At 39.5% G+C, this 26,977-nt stretch overlaps 1 protein-coding gene across 2 annotated transcripts in view; it reads left to right on the plus strand.

Annotated features, from left to right (window-relative positions):
• Window positions 1–26,977, plus strand: part of DYRK1A (dual specificity tyrosine phosphorylation regulated kinase 1A) — a 146,442-nt gene that overhangs the window by 14,640 nt on the left and 104,825 nt on the right. Inside the window, exon 1 of one of the 2 annotated variants that reach the window (XM_064279454.1) lies at window positions 2,987–3,101. The exons of the other annotated variant lie outside the window; for it this stretch is intronic. The gene's annotated coding sequence lies outside the window, so the exon portion shown is untranslated. Of the gene's footprint in view, window positions 1–2,986; window positions 3,102–26,977 lie in introns of those variants that run through there. 2 annotated transcript variants of the gene reach the window in all.

Consider the following 26,977-nt stretch of genomic DNA (forward strand, 5'->3'; position numbering starts at 1 on the left):
ACATCAGTAAAGGTAGGTAAATTTACCTAGGAGTTGGCCTGAAGGCCCGTAGTTACTCAGCAGTATTACAGTAAGCTCTGCAGAGGAAAGAGATTGAAGACAGGAGTCTCAGGATTCATGGGAGACACAGTTTGGAGGAGGCTGTTTGCTGAATAAGACACAGTTATAGATACCTCAGTAAAGGGTGTGAGTATACAGGAAAGGTCAGAGGAATAAAGAAAGTTGGATTGAGTGGGCAGAAATGGCTGAGTGATTTGAGCAGATAAATGAAGATGAATTTTCTGTTCTTTAAAAAACAAACTCTTCAAAGGTTTATTGTGACTCTTAGGGTAGAGACCGGACTAGTCACAGGGCCTGTAAGTCCCCGTACCCAGATGACCTGGCCCTGGCTTGCTTATGCAGCCTCATCTCACGGGTTTCTGGGTCACAGAGCTACCCTGGTTGAGGGTTTTTCATGTGCTGCGTCATTGGCCTTCATCCCTTCCCACCTTTAGTTCGCTGTTTTTCCTTCTTCAGTTTGAGCTTGGATATCACTTTGCCAGGGAAGCCTTCTCCCTCCCTGCCCCCTCTCGCCTTAACTATAAAAATCTCATGTCTCCCCATGCTTTTCCTTCGCAATGCCTGTTCTGTCATACTTGGTAATTTATTTAGTGCTTATTTGATTAATGCCCTCCAGAGAGCAGGGGCGGTAGTGTTTTGCCCACACTTGCAACCTCAGGGGTCAGTAGGGTGTTTCGCACTAAATAAACATGTGTTGAATGGATCAATGAACTATATATTTTGATCTCTACTAGTTGGTCTCAAGGACCAAGGGGCTATAGCAGGGGAATGGTGTGCATTTACAGTAAGAGCCGAACAGGGAGCATGCGAGCCTTGAGGAAGAAGAAAAAGGGGGAAACTTTTTAAAAATAGAATTGCAAAGCTCTTTGTAGTCAGGAGAAAGAAATTTATTTATTCATGGATTAACTAGAAAAATGCGTGCTAGATGCTTACTATATGCTGGGCACAGAGCTAGAATAGGGAGCAGACAGATTGTGCTTTCAGTGTTAAAGGAGTATATAATTTTAGTAGTTTGTTGAAATTGATACAGTCCTTAGTGGTCATTTGGAACAATTTTAAATTGTAGAGAAGAATCAGCTTGGATAGTCGTCACTGTTCCTAGCCAACAGAGTGAAGTTCTTTCAACAGTTACATCTCGAATGTAAATCAGACATTCGTAATACCTGTGAGGTTCACATTTAAAATGAGCCCTAGCTTTGACTTTGTTTTAAATGTGACAGAAACGTGAAGAAAGTAGTTTGGATGATTTTGGCTTTAACTTCTTCAAGTTTGGATGACAGAACAAAAAGCGTGATTGAAGGAAAGTTCATCATATGGAAGAGTTTTCAAAAGTGAGTTTTGTAGTTAGAAAATTATTGAAGCTATTGATTTCGTAAGATAAATAAGTTTTCTTTTTCCTTTTAAGTTTATAAGGGATTTTTTTCAATATAGTTCTGTAACCTCTTTCAGTGACTAGTTTATCTAGTAAATATTTTCTAAAATAAATACCATTCACATAATTTATTGGTCTCCCTTCTGTGCCAGGCCCTGTGCTGGGCCCTTGGGACATAGTAGTAAATCAGGTGGACATGCTTGGCCCCCCCCCCCGTGAAGCTTTTCAGTAGAGTCACAGCTCACTGGAGAGAAATGTGCAGGAAGCATGGCAAGAGGAGCTCTTCAGTTTATTTACTTATGTATTTGTATTTTTTCTTGAGCTTAGTTTTGATGGCAACATTTTAGACTATTTTAAGCTTCTTGTTGTTTTATCTCTTATAAGACAGGAGATAAGGAGGATAACATTTATAATACCCAAGTAAAATAAAAACTTGAATCTTTAGCCTGTTGGCATATTTTTAAAAAAGAGATGTCCATGTAAATTGGTGAGTTCTCCCCTTAAAAAATAAGCTACTATTTAATAACAGTAACAATAAAAAACCATTGCTGCCCAGTCATTTCTGACTGATGGCGGCTCATGTGTGTCAGGGTAGAACTGTGCTCCATAGGGCTTTTAATGGCTGATTTTTCAGAAGTAGATTGTCAGGCCATTTAGCTACTATTGATTGCTAAGGACCAGGCACTGTACACATTCATTATTAGTTATTTTAATACTTTCATGCAACTATACAAGGTAGTTGGTGGTATCCTTCTTTTATAAGTTAGAAAACTGAGATGCAGGGAAAGAAATTTGCTTCAGGTTAATTGGTAGTATGGTTGCATATTCTGCCTTCAGGTAAAAAAAGCCTAGTGAAAAGCCTAAACCAAACCAAATCCAAACCCGTTGCTGTCAAGTTTATTCTGACTGATAACAAAAAAAACAAACCCGTTGCCGTCGAATCGATTCCAACTCATAGCCACCCTATAGGACAGAGTAGAACTGCCCCATAGAGTTTCCTAGGAGTGCCTGGCAGATTTGAACTGCCAACCCTTTGGTTAGCAGCCGTAGCACTTAACCACTATGCTACCAGGTTTTCCAACTCATAGCTACCCCTGAAATTAAACATTTAGAGAAAAAAGAAAAAGAAACATGGAGATTTTATAACCCATTAATTGAACTAGATGAAAGTTCTGATATGCTGAGTTTGCAGCCTTGTGTTACTGGTTCATTAGTCTTTTGGATGATAAACAAGAAAACCTAACACCTTCCTGTGTATGGGAAATTCTCTACCCTAGGAGTGTTGGTGGGAGGTAGAGAGGTCTCCTTCCTCTGTGAAAACCAGGTGCTCACTTTCCTCTTGTCTTTTACAGTTAGAATATAGTCATGTGATCTAGGCCTGCCTCTCCTGCTGCTGCCTTACGGAGTCAGAAACCAGAGATTTGCAGAAGCATGCACTTCGAAGAATCCGTGTTCTGCAGTATGAAGGGGATGGCAGCTACATCTGTTGTCCAGAGGTGGCGGTGACAGCGATTCCATTTGTAGCATTCATTAAGTTCTAGTGTCAGTGGTGTCAGTTCACATTGCAGCGACTGAGTCCTGTGTTGTCTCCATTGGACCAGATCTGTGGTTTGCTTTTTGAGTGTTCTTGACTACATAGCCTTACAACCTGGCCCTCCTGGGATTTTCTGTGAGTTGCCTCATATGCTTTAATAACTTCCTTCTCAGCTTAAACAAAGCCAGAGTTAGTTTCTTTTGTTTGCAACTAAGAACCTTTTCATGGATGATGCTAATTAAAATAATAAGAAGATTCTCAGGAATTCTGTAGGGCCAGCATTACCTGCATCTAGATTAGAATTTACTAATGGGAAGAGTGTGTGGTGTATATTAAGTGAAATACCTATAAAAGTTTGTATATCGATATAATTAATTTGCTGAACTTGAGCATATCTTCTAGGCCAGGGTATATTCTGTCCTATAGGGTCGCTGTGAGTCGGAATAGACTCGACGGCACTGGGTTGGGTGTTTCTAGGCCAGGGTATGTTCTAGATGTAAGAGATATGGGGCTGGTAAGACAGACAAGATGCCTGCACTCATGGAGCTTACATTCTGTTGTAATATATAGAATAAATAAGAAAGCAAATAACAATTACAAAGAGTGTTAAACATCAAGATAAAGATAGGATAATGTGATAATGATCTGTGTGTGGGGATGGGTGAATATATGTATGCTTAGTTTATAAGCGTTTAGTTTAGAAAACATTTAGCAGTACATGGAATAATTGTTTTCAGATATTGAATAATAATAAGCAACGAAGGACTTTGATCCCTGACAGATAGGAAACAAAGGAGATAAGTCCTGTTATGGCCCAGCTTTCTGCCTAGAAGCAGTTTTCAGACCTCATTGCTAAGAGGAGGATTCTGAACAGAGCTAGGTTGAGGAAACAAAGATTGAGCTGAGGGTGGCCAAGGTGGTCCTAATTTGTGAAGCAGAATTCTGGAGATGAGGGAGCTATACAGAGAAAACAGAAAGCCAAACCTTTTGCCATCAGGTGGATTTGGACTCATGGCAACCACATATGTTACAGAGTAGAAAGAACTGTTTAGTGGATTATCTTGGCTGTAGTCTTTACAGAGGCAGTTTGCCAGGCCTTTGTTTTGTGGTGCCACTGGGTGGGCTCCAACTGCCAACCTTTCCGTTTGTAGTTGAGCACAACCTGCTTGTGCCACCCAAGGAGCTTATGCAGAGGAAGAATTCCATAAACCTTTGTTATGGTCTCCTTAAGTGTTTGACTGAATACCAGTCTGCACATATATAGGGTGCGACTTTATAAAGGATGAATTTCTGGGTAAAGAAATTCCTGGGAACATGTTAACAGAATAGTTCATAGAGCTCATACAGGGCTGAGAATTAATTTGAATACCTTATAGCCAGAGTGGAAAGACCTCATTAAATACAAGGTCTCATTGAGACCCTAGAAAAGCCACACCTTAGTGGTGGGGATAAACTAGTCTTCAAGTAAAGATGTGTCTGAAAAAAAGCTTAAAAACAAGCCTTGAAAGGAGCAAACTAATCTGAAAGTAATGTAATTGCATGTTATTACAAAGTCCTATGCTCTTTAAAGGAATATAACAAAATCTAACACTCAACAATATAAAACGTCCAGCATCCAATTAAAAAGTACTGTTTTTTTAATAAGAAGCAGGATAATGTGATTCATGATTAGGAAATCAGTCAATTGAAAACAACCCAGAGTTGACACAGATGTTGAATTAGTAGACAAGGGCATTAAAGCAGTTATTCTAACTATATTCCCTATGTTCAGAAAGTTAGGCAGAGACATGGAAGGTATTAAAAAAGACCCACATCAAACTTTTAGAGGTGAAAACATACACTGAATGGCATTAATGAGTAGATATTGCAGAAAAAAACATCAGTGAGCTTGAAGACATAGCGAGAAAACGTAGCCAATAGAAACAGACGGAAATGACAGATAATGAGATTAACAGATAAGGTGGTTAAAATGGCTACTTTAAAATGAAGGATCAGATTGTGGTTAGTGTTGTCATTTTACTACATGAATTTAGCTTTAAAAAAAAAATGGATAATTGTCATTCTATCTGAAGTCTAGGAATCCCTGGGCAGCACAAACGGTTAAGCACTTGACTACTACTACTAAGTAAAATGCTGGCCGTTGGAACCCATCCATAGGTGTCTCAGAAGACCCGCCTGGTGATCTGCTTCTGAAAGGCCACAGCCTTGAAAATCCTGTTGCTACTCTGCACGCATGGGGTGCTATGGTTCAGAATCAGTTGGACAGCAGCCAACAACAATGCCTGAAGTCAGCTTGATACGTAGTTGATAGTTGAAAATCCGTATTTCAGGGTATGTGAAAGGACTTTATTGTGCAACATTGTATTAGTTATCTAATCTATGTAACAATATTACCACAAATTTAGCAGCTTAAAACAACAAATATTTATTATCTCAGAGTTTCTGTTGGTCAGGAGTCTGGACACAACTTACAACTTAGCTGGGTCCTCTGCCTTAGTATCTCAGAAGGCTGAAGTCAAGATTTTGGCTGGGGCTTGGTCTCACCTGAGGCTCAACTGGGGTAAGATCTCTTCCAAGATCATGTGGTTGTTGGCAGCATTCAGTTCCTTGTGGACTGTAGGTCTTAGGACCTCAGTTTCTTGCCTGGCTATCCTCTGGAATCTATCTTTAGTTCATTGCCATGTGGGCTTTTTCAACATGGCCACTCACTTTCTCAAAGCAGCAAGTAAGAGAGTCTCCTTGCAAAGTAGGCGTACAGTCTTAACATTTCCTAACTGCGGAAGTAACATCTTATCACCTTGTTGTATTCTGTTGGTTAAAAGCAAGTCACTTGTCCTGTCTGCATTCGAAGGGGGAGGACCTACACATGGCTGTGAACGCCAAGAGGTGGGAATCATGGGAGCTGCCTTAGAGACTTGCTTCCACAAATAGTGTTGTATAGTGGTTGTTGTTGTTAGGTGCCATTGAGTCAGTTCCGGCTCATGACGCCCATATGTAAAACAATGAAACACTGCCCGGTCCTGCACCATTCTCAGACTTGTTGCTGTTTGAGCCCATTGTTGCAGCCACTGCGTCAGTCCATCTTGTTGAGGGTCTTTCTTTTTTTCTATGACCCTGTACTTTACCAAGCATGATGTCCTTCTCTAACGGACTGGTCCCTCCTGATAACATGTCCAGGGTGCATGAGACGATGTGTCACCATCTGGGCTTCTAGGGAGCATTCTGACTGTACTTCTTCCAAGACAGATTTGTTTGTTCTTCTGGCAGTCCATGGTATAGTCAGTATTCTTTACCACATCATAATCCAAAGGCACCAGTTTTCCTTTGGTTTTCCTTATTCATTGTCTAGCTTTTGCATGTATATGAAGAGATTGAAAATACCATGGCTTGGTTAAAAAAAAAAATTATTTATTATGGGTCAGGTGCACCTTAGTCCTCAAGGTGACATCTTTGCTTTTTAACACTTTAAAGAGATCTTTTGCAGCAGATTTGCCCAATACAGTATGTTGTTTGATTTGACTGTTGGTTCTGTGGGCATTGATTGTGAATCCAAATAAAATGAAATCCTTGACAACTTCAGTATTTTCTCCTTTTATCATGACACTGCCTATTGGTCCAGTTGTAAGGATTTGTATCTTCTCTTTTTTTTATGTTGAGGTGTAATCCGTACTGAAGGTTGTAGTCTTTGATCTTCATCAGTAAGTGCTTCAAGTCTTCTTTGCTTTCAGCAAGCAAGGTTGTACATATTGCAGGTTGTTAATAAGTCTTTCTCCGATCCTGATACCTCGTTCTTCTTCATATATAGCCCAGTTTCTTGGATTATTTGCTCAGCACACAGATTAAGTGTGATGAAAGGATATAACCCTGATGTCCACTTTTCCTGATTTTAAACCACGTGGTATCTTATTGTCCTGTTCAAATGATTGCCACTAGGTCTATGTACAGGTTCCGCGTGAGCACAATTAAGTGTTCTGGAATTCCCATTCTTCACAATATTATCTATAATTTGTTATGTTCCATGCAGTCCAGTGCCTTTGTGTAATCAGTAGACACAGGTAAACATCTTTCTGGTATTCTCTGCCTTTAGCCATAATCCACCTGACACCAGCAGTGATATCCCTCGTTCTATGTCCTCTTCTGAATCCAGCTTGAATTTCTGGCAGTTGCCTCTTGATGTACTGCTGCAGTCGTTTTTAAATTATCTTCAGCAAAAGTTTAGTTGCATGTGATATTAACGATATTGTTCGCTAATTTCTGCATTCTGTTGGATCACCTTTCCTTTAGGATGGACACAGACGTGGATCTCTTTCAGTCACTTGGCCAGGTAGCTGTCTTCCAAATTTCTTGGCATAGACGAGTGAGTGCTTCCAGCGTTGCATCCGTTGTGTAGTGGTAGGGAGTGCATTCTGTGAAGTGTAATCTGGGTATCTGGCTTTGAATCCTATCTCTGCCTTTTTTTTAGCTGTGTAAATGTCTCTGAGCCTCAGCTTATTGAGGAAAATAGCACCTACTTTATGTTGTGAAGTGTAATTGAATGAATATAAAGTGCTTAGATTTATTTTGTCCTAAACCACCAGTTGACGCTGAGTCAATTCTGACATATGGCGACCCCATGTATGTAGAGTAGAACTGTGTTCCATAGGATTTTCAGTGGCTGATTTTTTTGCCTTTCCTCCAGGGTGCCTTTGGGTGGAGTCAGGCCTCCAGCCTTTTGGTTAACAGCTAAGCCTGTTAACCTTTTGCATCACCCAAGAGCTCCAAACTTTGCCCTACTAAGTCTTACTTATCTTTTTGGTTTCAATTTAAATGACATTTATTCAAGGAAGTTTTGTTCTTTATATTATTGTTGATGGCATCTCTGTCAGATCAGATCTTTAGTCTCTGTTTGCTTGCTGCAGTAATTCTTTTAAGAATTAATTTTTATTTTTAACATGCATATAATTAAAATTGAATACTAGTGCAAAGATTTTTAATGAGAAATAGCAGTCTCCATCCCCACTCCTTACCTGTCCCCGGCCTGCTCCCTTGAGCAGTGCTTCCCAGACCTTTTCACATCAGGGCCTATGTGGAAAAAATAGAAGAGATTGGGTCTCCTGAGATCTTCAGGGGATCTTGACACACCTGAAACATTTATGGCCCTGTGTGCCATGAAGACCAGATGGCAAACTCTGCTTCATGGATGATCACTTTCACCTCCACACTTTTAGCCGTTTCTTTTAGTATTTATCTCTCTGTCTCTAAATAAGCTTATTGTATCACTAAGAATGCTCTTGGACTCAAATATTGAAACTCTGACCCACAATGGCTTAACTTAACTCATACAGTTGGAAGTTGAGCGGTAGATGGGCTCGAGGACCAATTGATTCATGGCAGGATAATGTCTTCAGGGTCCCAGGTTTTTTTCTCTCTCCCTTTAGGCATCGTTTGTATTGGCTCCACCTTCAGATTAATAAGGTGGCTACAACAGTTTTAGAAATTGTATCCAGACACAACAGTGTCCAGAGAAGGAAGACAAAATTATTTTTCTTGTAGCTATTTATTTTTTTTTTTATCTAAGAATGTAGCAGCCTTGCCTAGAAACTCTTTGGCTGACTTATGAGTTACAGGCCCATTTCTGAAACCTTCACTAGAAAGGGAAATGGAGTTATGTGTAGGTCAGTTAGGCTTGCTCCTGAACTGGGCATGCTTTTTCTGAGCACATGCCTGAATGGGATGGGTGTGTAAATGGGTTCTAAACAAAGTTAGCTTGTGTTTCAAAGGAAGAAGGGGAAATTGGAAGCTGGCTAGGTAACCCTGACCTTATGTTTGCATTTGACTTAAAATTTAAGACATTATCTGTTGATTTTATATTAAGGTAGATGAATGATTTTAGATAAACCATTTGTCTCACAATTTCCTTCTTTCATATACCCATTATAATTAAACGATTTCTTAGTTAAATCAATATTCAGTATTTAATTATGACTATGTAAATTTTGTTTACCATGGAGCTAAATGGTATGTACTATGATTCTGGTATGTTTTTCTTGGAGTTAATTGTCTGTATTGCCATTTGCTTTGTTTTCTAGGTAGTTGTGATTAAGTTTTCCCATACCTTCTGTAGCCTCTCCTTGTAGTCTTGTATACAATCAAACGTATCAAGATTTTTTTCCTTCTTGTTTTTAAGAACTTTCTTAATGGTACCTCCATCAAACTGCTGTGTTTAACTCTTGCTCTCTGGGCCTAATGGAATTCTATTTGCATCTCTCCCACGGGTTAGAGATTAACCTCAACAGAGGTTAATTTTTGAGATCCTGCCTGAAGATATCTTTACTCTTAAAAAAAAAAAAAAAAAATTCCTTACCTACCTCATAATTAAGAGTTTTGACTGAGTATGGAATTATAGGTTGAATGTAATTTTTACTGAAAACTTGAACTGTATTGCTTCATGGTCCTGTAGCTTCATATAGCAGATACACAATAAAACCTGCGAAAGCTGGAACCCGTGTAAGGTGGAACCTTGCCAGAGAAGGAAAACTAAAATATTTCCACTAATAGAGAGCAATAGAAAATGGTAAGACTGCGCCTTGTCAAAGGGTGAAAACTTGTAAGACCTGGAGAAACAAGGCAGTCCCCTTGAGTTCCAGCTCTCACAGGCTTCAGTGTAATTTGTATTCCTGATTCCATTAAAAAAAATTATGGAAAAGTTCAAATTTACGTACCCCACCACTCAACTTCAGCATTTATCAACTCATGGCCACTTAAAAAAAATCTTTTCTCTTTGTTGCCCCACTGTGTTTTTCCCCCAGCAGTTTATTTGTTGAACGAACTGTATCATCTGTCTTGTAGTTTCCTAAAGCCTGAATGCTATTGAATGAATCCCCATGGTGTCACTGTCCTTGTGTTACCTGTTAATTGGTAGTATGACCTAGAGCCTTGTTAAAATGCTGTTTTTTCTTTATCTCTTTTTTTTTGGGACGGGGTCATGAATTGAGAGAATACTTCACAGTAGGCACAAAACATCTGTTTGACATGTTACAAAAACCAAAAACCAAACCCAGTGCCATAGAGTCAATTCTGACTCATAGCGACCCTATAGGACAGGGTAGAACTGCACCATAGAGTTTCAAAGGAGCGCCTGGTGGATTCGAACTGCTGACCCTTTGGTTAGCAGCCATAGCACTTAACCATTATGCCATTAAATACTGCATAGATGCCTTAATTTCTTAAGAGGTTTGATCCTTTTTATGTAGTTGCCCCGCTCCCCTCCATTTTCCCTTTGGATGTTTTAAAGTATCTTCTCTTTATCTCTGGTGTTTTGAAATTTTGTAGTGATACGCTTTGGCATGGGAGTTTTCATTGTGTTGGACCCACACTTTCACTTTCTAGACTCATTTAGCTCTGGGAAATTTTCTTGAATAATTTCTTTGATAATTTCTTCTCTCTGGTCTTTCCAAGTGATGTGTAATTTTGTCTATTCTCTGTTTATTTTTTATTCTTTTTGAGAGACATTTTTCAACTGTTAACCTTCCTCTTACTGCCTTTTTTTTTTTAATAGCATTTTGTTTTCACTTCATGCATACATACATTCTCTTACCTCTCCGAACATATTTATAAATCACCTTTTTTTCCCTCTACATGGCATTGTCTCACGTTCTTCTGGATTCCTGTTTTTCTGCTTGTTTTGGTTTCTGTCTTTGACGTTGGCGGCTTTCCTCAAATAATTGGCCATCCTTGAGCTGGTGGCTTGTATTTAAGAGTCAAGCACTATAAATCTGATTGGAAGCTATTTGGGAAGAAGGCAGGGCTTGTTCACGGAAGGTGATTGAGGGACCCAGGAATATGAGTACCCCTAGGCTTTTACTTTGGCCTTTTAGTGTCTCCAGTTGAGAATGTAAATTCCATGCCTGTGTTCATCGAGAGAACTGGGTGCTTGAGTCCACACTTCTGTATATAGGTTGTTACTTAATTCTTCTGTTTTTGACCTTTAGCCTCTAGCCTCAAAACTATTTCTCTGCTGTGCTCAATAGCTCTAAGTACAGTGCCTTTGTGCTCATCCCTCCTCCCCCTTCCCTGAAGAATATGCCTCTGGTCTCTGAGGATAGGGCAGTTGACAGGCTGTTAGGGCTGCAGTTCGGGGTCTTACTGTCTGTCTTTACTTATTTTTATTGAAACTAACTCAAAAGTTGCAGGTATAGTGCAAATAACTTTTTCTGAGCCATGTGCAAAAAAGTTGCTGACGTTACGTGTCTTCATTTTTTAGTACTTTAGTGTTTGTTTCCTACAAATTCATTCTCTTGCATACCAGCAATACAGCCATCAGAACCAGAAATTCATCATTGATACCTTAAAACCTGTTGTCGTCGAGTTGATTCCGACTCATAGTAACCCTGTGGGACAGAGTAGAACTGCCTCATAGGGTTTCCAAGGCTTTCATCTTTAGGGAAGCACACTGCCACATCTTTCTCCCATGGAGCCGCTAGTGTGTTCAAACCACCTACCTTTTGGTTAGCAGCCAAATGTTTAACCACTGTACCACCAGGGCTTTTTATTGATACCTCACTGTCGCCGAATCCTTAAGATTTCATTCAGTTTTCGACAGTTACCTCAGTAGTGTTCTTTATAGAAAGAAGATAGGATCACTTTTCACATTTTGTTTTTTCCCCATTTCTCTTGATCTACAACAGTTTCTCCAACTGGATGGCAGTTAACAGGAACAGAGTGGTTCCTCAGCTGTCCTTTATGTCATGAGGTTGATATTTTTGAAGAATATGGGCCAGCTTTTCTATGGAGTCACCCTCAGTGTAGGTTTCGTCTGATGTTTCCTCATATTAGATGCAGGTTAGGCACCTTTGGCGGGAATATCACAGAAATGAAGCTGTGTTTTTCTCGGTGCATTCTCTTAGGTGGTGTATTAGTTTTCTATTGCTGCTATAACAAATTACCACAAGTTTAATGGCTTAAAACAACACAAATTTATTATAGTTTTGTAGGTCAGAAGTCCAAAATGGGTCTCTTAGGGCTAGTATCAAGATGTTGGCAGGACATGAATTGGTCTCAACCCACCTGGAGCAAAGGAGAATGAAGAACACCAAAGACATAAGGTAATTATGAGCCCAAGAGACAGAAAGGGCCACATAAGCCAGAGACTACATCAGCCTGAGACCAGAAGAGCTAGATGGTGCCCAGCCACAACCGATGACTGCCCTGACAGAGAACAGAACCGAGAACCCCTGAGGGAGCAGGAGAACGGTGGGATGGAGACCTCAAATTCTCTTAAAAAGACCAGACTGAATGGTCTGAGACTTGAAGGACCCTGGTGGTCATGGTCCTCAGACGTTCTGTTAGCCCAAGACAGGAACCATTCCCAAAGCCAACTCTTCAGACAGGGATTGGACTGGACTATGGGGTAGAAAAAGATGCTGGTGAAGAGTGAGCTTCTTGGTCAAGTAGACACATGAGACTATATGGGCAGCTTCTTTCTGTCTGGAGAGGAGATGAGAGGGCAGGGGGATCAGAAGCTGGCTGAATGGACACGAAAATAGAGAGTGGAGGGAAGGAGCATGCTGTCTCATTAGAGGGAGAGCAACTAGGAATATATAGCAAGGTATATGTAAGTTTTTGTATGAGAGACTGACTTGATTTGTAAACTTTCACTTAAAGCACAATTAAAAAAAAAAAAAAAAGATGTTGGCAGGCTTTGTTCCTTTCTGGAGACTCTAGAAGAGAATCCATTTTCGTTCCTTTTCCACATTCCTGGGATCATAGCCTCCTTACTCCATTTTCAAAGATAGCAACATTCGTCCAAACCCTTCTCACACTGCCATCTCTCTATTCCTCCCTCTTTCTACCTCCTTTCACTTTTAAGGACCCTGGCAATTACTTTGGGTCATCCCGCATAATCCAGGATAATCTCCCTATTTTAAAGTTAGAGCATTAGTAACCTAATTCCCTTTTGTTATCAGGGTGACAAACCCATTCAGTCCCTGCTGAGAATTTGCATTTCCACCCCAGATATACTTAATCAGAATCTACATTTTAACAAAATCCCAAGTAATTATTTTTTAATTAAAAAAAAAAAAAAAGGTATACATAATAAGATCACGTGAGGACCTTATGAAAAGGCAAGTTCTGATCCGGCATATCTGGGAACGGAAATGAAAATTGTCAACAGGAGATCGAACCAGCATGAACCAGCTGGAAGCCCTGTTTGCCATGTAAATTAACATGGTCACAGGTTCTAGGGATTAAGACAGTGAATATCATTGGGGGGCCATTATGCTGCCTGCCACAAGTGGCACAGGATTTCTGTTTTCCAATTACTGATAATCACTTTGGTCATTTGATTAAGATGGTGCACCTCCAGACTTCTCCATTTTAAAGCTGCTTTTTTCCTCTTTGTAATTAATAAATATTTTGTGTGGAGATACTTTGAGACTATGTAAATCTATCATTAGTAATCAGACTTTTAATATATTCGCATGTTTTATATCACTGTGGACACCTAATTTTCTGTTTTAGTTGGTGAGTTATAATCCATTACTATAATTACTTGTTTTGATGCTCTAGTTCTAGATTTTGCCAGTGGAAGCCCCTCAGGCTGGCTCCTGTGTCCTTGTGGCATGTGTCCCTCATTTTTTGAGCACTTTCGGGCTTATCTTGAACTTCCTGTGTACCAGCCTTGGAATTGGCCGTTTTGCCAGGCCCTGATTCTTTTTTTTTTTTTTTTTTTAGTTTTTAATTTTCAAATAATTGTAGAGTCACAGGAAGTTTCAAAAATAGTACAAAGTCCTGGGTGCCCTTCACCCAACTTCCCCCAGAAGTGAAGTCTTACAGAGCCTTAGTACAGTATCAAAACCAGGAAATAACAATACTTATTTCTTAGCTCACGATTCTTCAGTTTGGGCAGGGCTTGTCTCTATTCCACATGGCACCTGTGAGGACTGGAAAGTCCAGGATGACTTACTGCCTTATATGGTGGTGCCTCTGGCATCTTTCTCCATATGGCTTTTTCACCTGGCTAGCTCAGGGTTTCTCACAGCATTTCTTATGTGGTGACTGGATTCCGGAGGTGCCAAAGTGGAAGCTGCCAGGTAGGTCTGGAACTGGCACAGGTTTTGTAGTGGATACTGGGAAGAGTGGCTTCTTGAAGCCACCAAGGGACAGTCTACCACATGAACCAAGTATCTGTCTGAAGGGGAAAAAGGAAAAGAGGTAACTTTTTTTTCTGTTTGTTTCTTTATTGTCTAATCTCACTGGCATATTCATTTTATAATGCAGTGATATAGTTGTATGCCTAACTTTTTGCCATAACTGCATTTAAGTAGCTGTATAATCTTAATTTGTCAAATTTAATTAAATTGTATTTTGGTACTTTTGTTAGGGTTCATAAATATAGATTTGGGGTGGGGGGAAAGGGATAATGAATACTTTATGGGATACTCATTTCTAAGTTGTGAAGTACCAAAGTACTGGATACAAACCCTGAATACGTAGTTTGTAAAATAAGTGACATAAAGCTCCTCTTGGGTCACATGTTACAATCCATAAAATATCTCAAGTAACTCTCCCATGGTAACAATCCTATGATTGTCCATTGTGCAGGGGAGAGAGAGACAATCTCACATCTTCTGTAATTGCAGCTCAGACATATCCCCCCTCCCCAAACAGATCTCATCTTTCAAACAAATCGCATCCTTTCTGAATGCCCTGGACTTGGCAGTGTTTCATTTCATTGAAACGGTCTTCATCTTGATTCCAAGTTGAGGGGTGGTCATCTTGTTGTTAGGTTTGGGTATGATGATGGAAATTGAGCAGAAACATTGTGGCCCATAGACCGTATAGAGTCCTCTGCAAAGCTTATTAAGAAATGCAGATTCTTGGGTCTAACCCTAGACCTTCCATATTCATGTGTCTGAGAAGGAGCCTAGGGTGATGAAAAGTTTGGGAATCACATTTTTAGGCCCAGTATGTGTTCTCAGAGGGGTGATATCACCCCTTAAGAGGGCAAAAAATTGTTCTTAGGGGCTGAGAAAAACTTCAATACAATGGTTGTGGCCCTCCAAAACTCAACCTTACCCAATGAAATCTTATTCCTTAGTATTTAATTACTCTTGCTAAGGAGAAATGAAATTTAAATCAACTTAATTGAAGTTTTTCTCCTTGGGAGTAGCAATAATTAAAAAAAGGTTGAGAAACATTGTCCTATAAGAATTATTCTAACATAGTGTCTGTCCCGTTCTGTGGGCTCCCCAACCCAAATCTTGGGCCAGGCCTGTCCCCATGTATCTGTGTGTCATCTGCAGTGCGGGGTATGGTGCGAGACAGGCCTCAGTTCTCCAGGAAGGACAAGGAGTGTAGAAAGAGCACACTGCTGTCTGGGCATGCTGGCTGCTTGCTTTGCTTTGGGCTGGGTGCAAATAAAAATGCTTTTTGGGGATGAGGGTTTTTTGGAGGACAGTTTTTTGGAGGATTTCCAATGTATTACCTTCTGTAAAGAAAACTTTCAAACTTTGATTTGAATATTTTTACGTACCTTAAGGTAGTGTTCTTTGTACTTGTTTCATTTTCTGTGTAATTTGCCCAGGCTTAGGAGAGTTAAAGGCCTAGTATAGCCAGAAAATGAAGGCCTTTGTTAGCTAGTGCTGCTATAACAAATACCACAAGTGGATGGCTTTAACAAACAAATTTATTCTCTCACAGTCTAGGAGGCTAGAAATCCTAATTCAGGGTGCCAGCTCCAGTGGAAGGCTTTCTCTCTCTGTCGACTCTGGGAGAAGGTCCTTGTTATCAGTCTTCCCCCTGATCTAGGAGCTTCTCAATGCAGGGACCCTGGGTCCAAAGGACTAGCTCCTCTCCTGGTTCTTCATTCTTGGTGGTAGGAGGTCCCCCCGTCTCTCTGTTCACTTCCCTCTTTTATATCTCAAAAGAAATTGACTCAAGGTGCAACCTAATCTTCTAGATTGAGTCCTGCCTCATTAACATAACTGTTGATAATCCTGTCTCATTAACATCATAAACCAAAAACCCAAACCAGTTGCTGTTGAGTTGATTATAGCAACCCAATAGTACAGAGTAGAACTGCCCCGGAAGTTTTCCAAGGAGCGACTGGTGGATTCGAACTGCTGACCTTTTGGTTAGCAGCAAGCTCTTGGTCACTGAGCCACCAGGGCTCCATTAACATCATAGAGGTAGGATTTACAACACATAGGAAAATCACATCAGATGACAGAATGGTGGATGCTCACATAATATTGGGAATCATGGCCTAGCCAAGTTGATACACATTTTGGGGGGACACAGTTCATAATAGCCTCTAAATCCGCATTCATTTGACAACACATTGCTTGGCAATTGACAGGTGCTGGGGTAGATGATTTGTTGAATCAATGAGTGAAATTAATCTAAAAGATTACTAAAAAAATGTAATTTTCTTTTTGGTGATTTTAGAAACTAGTCTGTAGCATAATATGGAAGGAAAAACGAACTGGGAAGTTAAGAGACTTGGGGTACAGCGTTCTTTCTACCTGCCATTTTTTTTGGTGTGTATTTGTGTGTGTGGGGGGGTGCAGGGATAAGAGTATATAACAAAACAATTGCCAATTCAACAGTTTTTGCATGTACAATTATTCATCATGTTGTGCAACTGTCACCACTGTCCTTTTACAGATTATTTCGCCACCATTAGCAGAAACTCATCGCCCCCCCCAAGCAATGATTGCCTCTTTCCTCCTCCCTCCTACCCCTGTTAACTACTAACGAGCTTTGGTCTCTATACATTAGCCTATCTCATTTAAGTTCTACCTGCCATGTTTTTAATCTATCTCTACTTAGTATCCTTGGCTATAAACTTGAGGGATTTGGTAGGTGATTTTTAAGAGCCCTTCAGGATGCAAATTCTGTTACCAGATATTGTGAGCACATTATTAGAAATGGCCTCACCTGATGGCAGTTAGTAAGAGGGAATTAGTTCCAGTCATCTTGTAAACAGTAGTATATCCGGGTAAGCACTTAAGCTGCTGTAACAGACATCCAGCATTCCAATGGCTTTGAGAACATAGAATAAGTCTTGATGTGAATGGCCTGGTTGGTGGGTTGACTCATACTTGGTTATTCAGAGACACAGATTTCTTTCATCATGTTGTTCTACCTAAGTACTGGGTACATCCACATCTGTGTGTTCCTTGCACCAGCTCACAGGAAGGTGAAGAGACAGAGGGAGGATGTTTGCTTAGTGTCTTAAGGCAGAGAAGAGGCCTACGACATTTTGTCCCTGAGAACTTAGACCCTGGGGCCATACACATTTGCAAGGGAGGCTGACTGGAGTTAATTTACAATTAAAGATGGGGAGATAACTAGCTATCTCTGCCACAAATAGTATATATGAAGCTATTTAATTTTCTTAGTATACTTTTTAGGGGAAATGTTTTGCGTGACATTTTTGTTTACCAAAAGCTGTGGAATTAATACTAAGAGATAGTCAATTGTTTTGGCTTGTGATTGGTTAAAACGGTAAATACATTGAAAGACAAGTTTTGAAGTTATTTAAAGACATAAAATTAAACAGCCCCAATGGACTGTACCTTTGTCTCCTCAAAGTACAAGCCAGGTGAAGAGTCATTTTATCTTTGAGTTACCTTGTGTCCTTAGGAACACTTAGGTGCACATTCATAACAAGTGATGTCTCTCTTTTCCAGAGGAGTAGCGTAGCCCATAGTTCACTTTGGTAAACTAGTCCAATCAAAGGAAGCACCTTCTTAATTATCATCAGTATTCTTGGACTCTGAATTCTTATGACAATCTTCCAGATTTGACCAGGCGTCAAAATTGCCTGTAGCCCTTGTTCAGAATATAGGTTCAGGCCCTACCTCTTGGAGATTCTGATGGTTATGTCTCTGAATCTGAGTTTAACAAGCCTCTCGGGGTGATTCTGGTACTGCTCTCTGTGGTATGGGGACCAAAGCCTTTGGTAGTCTGCTCATTTGGCTCACATGTGAAAGTGTGTAATCATACTTTCCTGGCTACCGTACTTCTCAGGGTTCAGAGGGCATGAAATGAGTTGTAGTTGAAATTATGGTACTGCAAAGTACCATAAAAGGTGTTGTGGTTAGGTGCCATTGAGTCGGTTCCGACTTGTAGCAACCCTGTGCACAACAGAACGAAACACTGCCCGGTCCTGAGCCATCCTCATAATTGCTGCTATGCTTGAGCTCATTGTTGCAGCCACTGTGTCAGTCCACCTCGTTGGGGGTCTTCCTCTTTTCTGCAGACCCTGTACTCTGCCAAGCATGATGTTCTTCTCCAGGGACTGATCCCTCCTGACAACATATCTAAAGTATGTAAGACGCAGTCTCGCCGTCCTTGCCTCTAAGGAGCATTCTGGTTGTACTTCTAAGACAGATTTGTTCATTCTTTTTGCATTCCATGGTGTATTTGATATTCTTCACCAACACCACAATTCAAAGGTGTCAATTCTTCTTCGGTCTTCCTTATTCATTGTCCAGCTTTCATATGCATATGATGCCATTGAAAATACCGTGGCTTGGGTCAGGCACACCTTAGTCTTCAGGGTGACATCTTTGCTCTTCAACACTTTAAAGAGGTCCTTTGCAGCAGATTTACCCAATGCAATGCGTCTTTTGATTTCTTGACTGCTGCTTCCATGGCTGTTGATTGTGGATCCAAGTAAAATGAAATCCTTGACAGCTTCAATCTTTTCTCCGTTTATCACGATGTTGCTCACTGGTCCAGTTGTGAGGATTTTTGTTTTCTTTATGTTGGGGTGCAATCCATACTGAAGGCTGTGGTCTTTGATCTTCATTAGTAAGTGCTTCAAGTCCTCTTCACTTTCAGCAAGCAAGGTTGTGTCATCTGCATGTTGCGGGTTGTCAATGAGTCTTCCTCCAATCTTGATGCTCCGTTCTTCTTCGTATAGTCCAGCTTCTTGTATTATTTGTTCACCATACAGGTTGAATAGGTATGGTGAGTCCAAGTTTAGGGAAATGATACATAAATTATTAGAACTTCTATTTTAGCAATATAGGGATTTAGTGACTGTGTTAAAAGGCACAGATTGCTGGAGATAGTGAAAAGTATTATGATTATACTTTTCTGAAGTTTTATTGGTTATATCAAACTTGAAAGTTCATTGTTAGACTGCATTTTTTCTTATGTTATATTTTGTTTTAAGTAGTTAATTTTGGCTTTTTTGTAGTGCAGGTCTGCTTTTTTTTTTCGTTTTTCCTTGGGTATTTTCAGTGAATATAGAATTCTGGGTTGATAGTTCTCTTGTTCATCACTTTAAAGATGTTGTTCCACTGTCCCTTGTCCTCCCTTGTTTCTGGTGAGATGTCAGTAGAAATTACTATCCTTGTTTCTCTGTATATATGGTGTCTTTTTTTTTCATCTCTGGCTACTTTCAAGATTTTCTGGTTATCTTTGGTTTTAAATTGTTTGCCTATGATGTGCCTGGGTGTGGTTATAATTTGGAAGATTTTTACCCATGATTTCTTCAAATATTTTTATGCCACTTTTCTCTTTTGTGATTCTATTTACATGTGTGTTAGAACATTTGATATTGTCCATCAGGTCTCTGAAGGTCACTTAATTTTTTTTCTTTAGTCTTTTTTCTCTCTTCTTTAGATTGGATAATTTCTATTGATCTGTCTTCAAGTTTACTGATTTTCTGTCATTTTCAGTATGCTGTTAAGTCCATCCAGTATAATTTTCATTTTAGTTATTATAGTTTTTAGCTTTAGAATTAAAAAAAAATTTTTTTTTTTTTGTAGTTGCCGTTTTTCTGCCGAACTACCCTGTCTGTCCACGGTATTAAAGACCATATATTCCTTTAAGGTTTTGTACATATTTTCTTAAGTCTTTGCTAAATCCAGCATCTGGTTCAACCTGGTCTCTAGTAGAGTGTACTCTAGGGTGTGGTCCTTAGTCATCAAAATGGAAAGGGAATGTTTCAGAAGGTGTTAATGAGATCTCACTTCCTTGGCTGGGCAGGAACTCCCAGATCCTCCAGGCTTGCTCATTCTCTCATCTCTGTTCTGGTCCCAGCCTCTTAGCGATCACTTTCTGTTAAGTCTCAGATGGTCTCACCCTGTCCATGTGCACTCTAGTCCTCAGCCAAGGACTCGTGGGTACTGTACACAGACTTCTGGAGAACCTTTTCTGCACAGCTTCCTCCTTTTTTGTGCTCCTCTCCTTATGGATCTTTACTTCCACGTTTCAGTAGGATCACTATGCTTTGCTTGGATTCCAGCTCCCTCCACCATGTTGAGAAATTGCCTCCAGAGAATCAGGTCTATCGTAACCCCTTTCCCTTAGGGACCACAGTCTTGTGTTGTCATTTATCTTTTGCCGGAAAACAGTTGGCTTAAATGTTCTGTGCAATTTTATGGTTATTTGTAGTGGGAGAGCCAATCAGTGCCATTTTTTTTTTTTTTCCCAGCCAGAAGCAAGATCTTAAGGATTACTCTTCAATACTTGTGAGGTAGACAGCTCCTTTGTAGATGCACAGAGGAATATGAAGAGTAATACAATCAGGTCCCTATTTCAGTGGTGTTTAGAGCCAGTTAGGATTCTGCAGGTGAGGAGGGGTGGAGTGGATGGTGAAGTGGGATGTATACATTCTGAAGGGTTCAGTAAAAAATACCCCACTTCAAGATTCCAAAATACAGCTTCCATGGTATGAGTATGTTCAGAGAGTACAGAATCTGAGGGCAAAAAAACAAAACAAAACAGGTTCATTGGAGGGATGATTTCTTTGAAATTTTAGCTTTTTCCCTGATCATAAAAGTTTTTCATTCGGGGGCAGACGTTTTTTAAGTCATGTTTTAGTGATATGGGCCTTTGGGTAAAAAGTCAAGCCAGATGGATGGGCTCTAGAGCAATGGAACACTGCTTCCCACCTAGTGTTGGAATCATGGTCAAGCTAGACCCGTTGGGTCCCAGACTCTGCAGAATGTGTAGTGCCTGGGGGCTGACATTGTGAAATGACTGTTGCATCATTGGATGCCTTTGTTCTTTTATTCATTCCCTACTTTCTTTTCTGTATCATTCTACTTACTCTTGGTTCTTGTCATGTCAAACTACGGAGAGCAAGTGGATTCATTCTTTCGTTTTGAGACTTGGTTAATTATTCTAAGGCATGCATTCACCATTCTTTTAGTCTTTTATTATCTTGGCTGAATAGCTTTGATACGTCCAGATCCGCACCTACCCATTATTTTCCCAGAAGTTTTGAACTTCTCAGCAACTCTTTATATGGACCTAGAAATTAAAAAAGTTGTGAGCTTAAGAACTATTACAGACTACAGATTAGGTGTCACCAGTCATATTCTCGGAAAGGTTATTTTTGATAATGTCCTTCCTCAAATCTAGATTGGTTTCTCTCGTGATATTCTTGCTCAGCAATCTGTACTTTTCTTTGTAATACTTAGCACAGCTTGTAGTTGTGTTTTGGGATGATTTTATCTGTTTTCCATATTGAACTGTGAGTTCCATGAGGGCAGGTGGAGTGATAGTGTGTCTTTATGTCCCTAGTGTCAGCACATGATTGTAGAGGAAATAAATGATGGATTTTGGAAACTCTATTCATGTCATGATACCATCTGACTTTTAGAATATTATTTGTATATAAGCAGCTATTTAAAATTATTTTTTAGCTGTATGAATAGGCATAAGTATGTTCACATTGATATGTTACTAAAGTGTATACAGAAGAATGTATGGTTGCCCCTCTGTCAGTTCTTCCCCCCAACTTCTACCTGACTATCTTCTCAGTCCCTTTACTCTGACCAGAGGTACTCTGCTAATGGTTTACTGATATCTTTCTGGATATTGTCCTGAGCATTTCCATTTTTATGTAAGTATGTTCATGATCTTGTTATACATACATATACTATATTAATGTATAAGGTGGCAATTGAATATTATTTTGGTGTTATCATTGGTTTGATAATCAAACTTTTTCAGTGTTTATGTTCCTTTCAGGTGATCCTAAGTAAGGCCCATAACCTCTCTAGACCTCAGTTCCCACATCTATTAAAGGATAGATTTCAACCAAATGAAAGACCCCGTACCTCTAGATCTGATAAAAATTGTGTCATTGTATAATTCATCTGTATTGGATATGACGAAGAATATGCTATAATGAGAATATATGAAGACAAAAATAAAATATGACTTGGGGCAGCAAAAGGAAGCTTTTGGGGTGAGTTCTTAGCATTTGTAATCCCCCCACCAAAAAAAAAATTGGCTAGAAAATGCTGCTTAAACTAGTTAGTACTGGGATCTGTCTATGTTTTGGACTTTGGCAGTAGGAAGTTTGAGCTTTATTGATTCAGCAAAGCTAGCTGATGACATCCTAAAAGGGAATTTCACCCCAACTCCTAGAATTTTCACATCACAACTGTACATTTATTAACACAATGAATGCCTCTTTAAAAATTTTATAGAAATCAAAAGGTTATGTAGGTACATCTTTGTTAGTGACTTATTTAAAAACAACATTTAATGGAAAATAGTTTCTTAAGATATTTTAACACCCCCCCCCCCCCGCCAAGACAAACAAATAAACAAAAAATCCAGACTATTCCCAAGCTTTATCTTGTTACGGCTGGAGTTGACAATTGTGTAAACTGTATTTTAGCTCATATAAAAATTACCCCCTGTTAGTAAAAATACTAGATTTTGTGCCATTTGCATTAGATTATGTCACAGACCTAAACCATAGCAAATCCATTTGTTCCACCATTAGGTTGTAGGTGCTCTTTTTTTTTTTTAATTTTTATTGTGCTTTAAGTGAAAGTTTACAAATTGAGTCAGTCTCATACAAAAATTTATATACGCCTTGCTATATACTTCTAATTGCTCTTCCCCTAATGAGACAGCATGCTCCTTCCCTCCACTGTCTATTTTCGTGTCCATTCGGCCAGCTTCTGATCCCCTCTGCCCTCTCATCTCCCCTCCAGACGGGAGACGCCCTCATAGTCTCACGTGTCTACTTGATCCAAGAAGCTCACTCTTCACCAGTATCATTTTCTATCCTGTAGTCCAGTCCAATCCCTGTCTGAAGAGTTGGCTTTGGGAATGGTTCCTGTCTTGGGCTAACGAAGGTCTGGGGACCATGACCTCCAGGGTCCTTTAAGTCTCAGACCATTAAAACATACGTCTGGTCTTTTTACGAGAAACTGAGGTCTGCATCCCACCGCTCTCCTGCTCCCTCAGGGGTTCTCTGTTGCATTCCCTGTCAGGGCAGTCATCGGTTGTAGCCGGGCACCATCTAGTTCTTCTGGTCTCAGGCTGATGCAGTCTCTGCTTTATGTGGCCCTTTCTGTCTCTTGGGCTCATAATTACCTTATGTCTTTGGTGTTCTTCATTCTCCTTTGCTCCAGGTGGGTTGAGACCCATTGATGCCTCTTAGATGGCCGCTTGCTAGCGTTTAAGACCCCAGAAGCCACTCTGCAAAGTGGGATGCAGAATGTTTTCTTAATAGATTTTATTATGCCAATTGACTTAGATATCCCCTGAAGCCATGGTCCCCAAACCCCACCCCTTCAAAGCGTTCAATTTTTTCAGGAAACTTCTTTGCTTTTAGTTTAGTCCAGTTGTGCTGACCTTGCCTGTATTGTGTTGTCTTTCCCTTCACCTAAAATAATTAGTGAAAACTCCTCTCCCCTCTCCCTTCTTCTCCCCTCTTATAACCATCAAAGAATATTTTCTTCTGTGTTTAAACTATTTCTCCAGTTATTATAATAATGGTCTTATACAATATTTGTCCTTTTGCAACTGACTAGTTTCACTCGGGTTGTAGGTACCATTAACTGTGTTTATTATCTCATCTATGTAAAATTTTCAGCCCACTTGACTTCTTTCAACAGAGCAACTATTAGGAGATATTGTGGGTGCCAAATTGGTTTGATGATTACGATCTTCTTTATTTCCCTTCGTGAAAATTGGCCGTTGTTGAGGAAGCTGGCTCTTCTATAGGGTGAGATGAACATGGCTTTTTTCCCGCTTTGAGGGACTAGATGCAGTCATGGAGGGACTTTTCCCTGCTTTCATGGTATAAGCGATACTATGACAAGGTTTAGGGAGGGAATCATGTTTATAAGGAATACTAGTGGGAAGCTTCCCATGAAAAAGCATTGGCGATGGGCTTTCAGCACACTCTTGATAGGGAGAGATAGATGAAGAAGGCTTATGGATTCGTCTTAGCAAAAAAGTGTCCATTGTGGCTGGGACAGTGAATAGTAGGAGATAAAGACTGAAAAGGTGGAGGTAATGATAAAAATATCAAGTATTATATAAAGAAGAGAACATGGACCGAGTACTAAATTGTGAAATGTTCTTGCATGCTTTTTATTTGGGCTTTCTCACTGATAATACAACAAACTACGGGATTACCCCCATCTTGTAGATGAGGAAGCTTTGTCACAGAAGGGTAAAGAACTTTGCATGAATCCACCCAGTCCTGTGGCAGAGCCAGGACTTGAACTGGGCAGGGTCACTCCAGCTGGATCACTTAGGGCCTTGAGTGGCCAGTTTTTTGGATCTTTTGGATGATGGCACCTAGCAGTATATTAACTGGTTTTAAGAAACAGACATCCTTAATATCTTATTATGATGAGCTTTTTACCTATATTGGAGTTTTAAAAATTGCACACACATACTTAGAGGTGGTTCTCATAGTTGTGGCCCTTAGCTAGATTCCACAATGATGTGACTTTTATGTTAAAATGGAAGCTGAATTTCTTGGACTGTTTTCCCCGATCATAAAATTTATGATATAAAGAAGAAAATTTTTAAATCAGCCAGAATTTTATTAACCAAAGGCATTTGTTTTTAATAATTATATATATTCCAGATTTTTTCTGTACATTTATTTTACTTTCCTGAGACTGGGGAAGGTTTTGCATTCTTATATACAGTGCACTTATCATATAAAGAATTTAAATGATTATGTAGTATTTTATCAAGTAGATTTACTGTAATTTATATCACCTTTTCTGTAATGTTGAGTATTTTTATTGTTTCTAATTTCTTATTATTTTTAATTGTCAACTTTTGAAAATAAATTTTATATTTCCTATCATCTCTACTGAAGTGGGCACCTAAAAGTAGAGATTTGATTATGAGGCAAAATAGACCGCAGCTGGAACGTGGATCAGTGCTACAGTTAACACGTTTAAAGAATGTAATGAAGAAAAGGTTGTAGAACAATACTTACTGTTGCCAACGCTCATGTTTAAGTGTATTGTGTACAGATTTGGGTATCAGAAACTGAGAAACAGAGCACGAGATTTGAGCAATAAAATTTACGGAGACTGGCTAATAAGATTTGGGAGGAAAGATTGAGAGACTTGGTGTTCAGTTGGAGAAGAAGCTGCAGAGTAATAAGTCTGTGCGTATGCAGAGTGTTTTGTAGGCCATGTGTAGCTATTTTCTTTTTCTTCAGAATGCAGGAAAAAACAGCATGAATTTAAGTTGTTAATTAGAGGAATTTGGGATATAATTAGTATCTAAGGATTGAAAGTTTTTGGCATAGTTTATCATGAGAATCCCTCTTTGTAATGGGTAGATTTCACTGTATTTAGGATTATATTCTGCTTAAGGAAAGGGAATGCTTAAATGTTTATTCCAGAACTTTATGTCTAAGATTTATTTTAATACTAATTGCAGTTTTCTTACCTATTGTATGTCTTCTGGTCTTATATGGAGATAAGAAAGCATTTATACTATGTTAAGGTTTTTAGTTTTGACTGAAATTACAAACCAAAACAAGAAAACAAAACTCCCATCTGTACAGCTCGAGGAGCCCTGGCGGCCACATGGTTAAAAGCTCGGCTGCTAAACAGAAGGTCGACAGTTTGAATCCACCAGCAGCTCTTTGGAAACTGTGGGGCAGTTCTATTCTGTCCTGTAGATGGGTTGCTGTAAATCAAAATTGACTCGATGGTGGCGGGTTTGGTTTTTGGTTTTAGACAGCTCAAGGAATGGCATGCCTGTATATAATTGGTTTGCAAGGTCCCCAGTCTGATGAGGCCAGGGGATATGGAAATGTTGACATCTACATTTGAATTGTGATAGTCTTACTGGTGGTACCTCATTTCAGCCATGTTTACAGTATTTCCACTGATGAAGAACATTCTAGCTTAAGATTTAAAACACTTGTTTTTATCCCAAAATACATGTTCATTTTAGAAAATTTAGGAAATACAGAAGATATGAATAACAGTTTCCTGCAGTTCCTCTCTCCAGAGATAATTACTGTCTGAATTTTGTAGTTATCCTGCCTGGGTTTTTTTTTTTTTTAAACACACAACTATTTTTCTCATCTTTAAAAAAAGTGATTTTATGATGTATGCACACTGTTTTATAACCCAGCTTTTCTACATAAAACTGTTTTCTGTGTTGTTACTACTCTGTCAATCTGTTTATTGAGCATCTACTATGATACAGAAATATGAGACCTAGTAATACTTTTCGCCAAGCAGTAGGTAATATCATTGGAGTGAAAATATAACTAACATAAACAATTATAAAATATAATGGTAGATAATTAAGTGTAAAATTTTATAGTAGCTACTCTGAGTATTCTAGAAGTACAGAGGTGAATCCAGGGTGGCTCTCGCCTGGACAAAAGGGGAATTGAGGTGGTCTTGAAGGATGGGTAGGATTTAGATACAGAAGGGACACATTTCAGATGGGGGAAATCATGTAAACATTGGTGCAGAAGAGGGTTAGATGGCACTTTATAGAATGCCAATACTGAGCTCTGGCTCAGGGAAATAAGATGTAATAAAAGGTTCCCTAAGTTTTGAAGAGGTTAAATCCAGGTTGAAAGGAAGATGCATGTGGCAAATATATGCAGAATGAATAGGAAAAAGGGATCAGCTAAGCTGCCTTTGAAAAGGCACAGCAGTTCCCAAAACCTGGCTGTGCTCAAGGATCATCTGGAAGTGCTTCAAAAAAAAATGTAGGTCCTTGGGCTCTTCTCCATGCCTCCTGATGGATGAGCCAGG

This window comes from Loxodonta africana, chromosome 2, assembly GCF_030014295.1.
Source record: "Loxodonta africana isolate mLoxAfr1 chromosome 2, mLoxAfr1.hap2, whole genome shotgun sequence".
NCBI classification, from domain to species: Eukaryota; Metazoa; Chordata; class Mammalia; order Proboscidea; family Elephantidae; genus Loxodonta; species Loxodonta africana.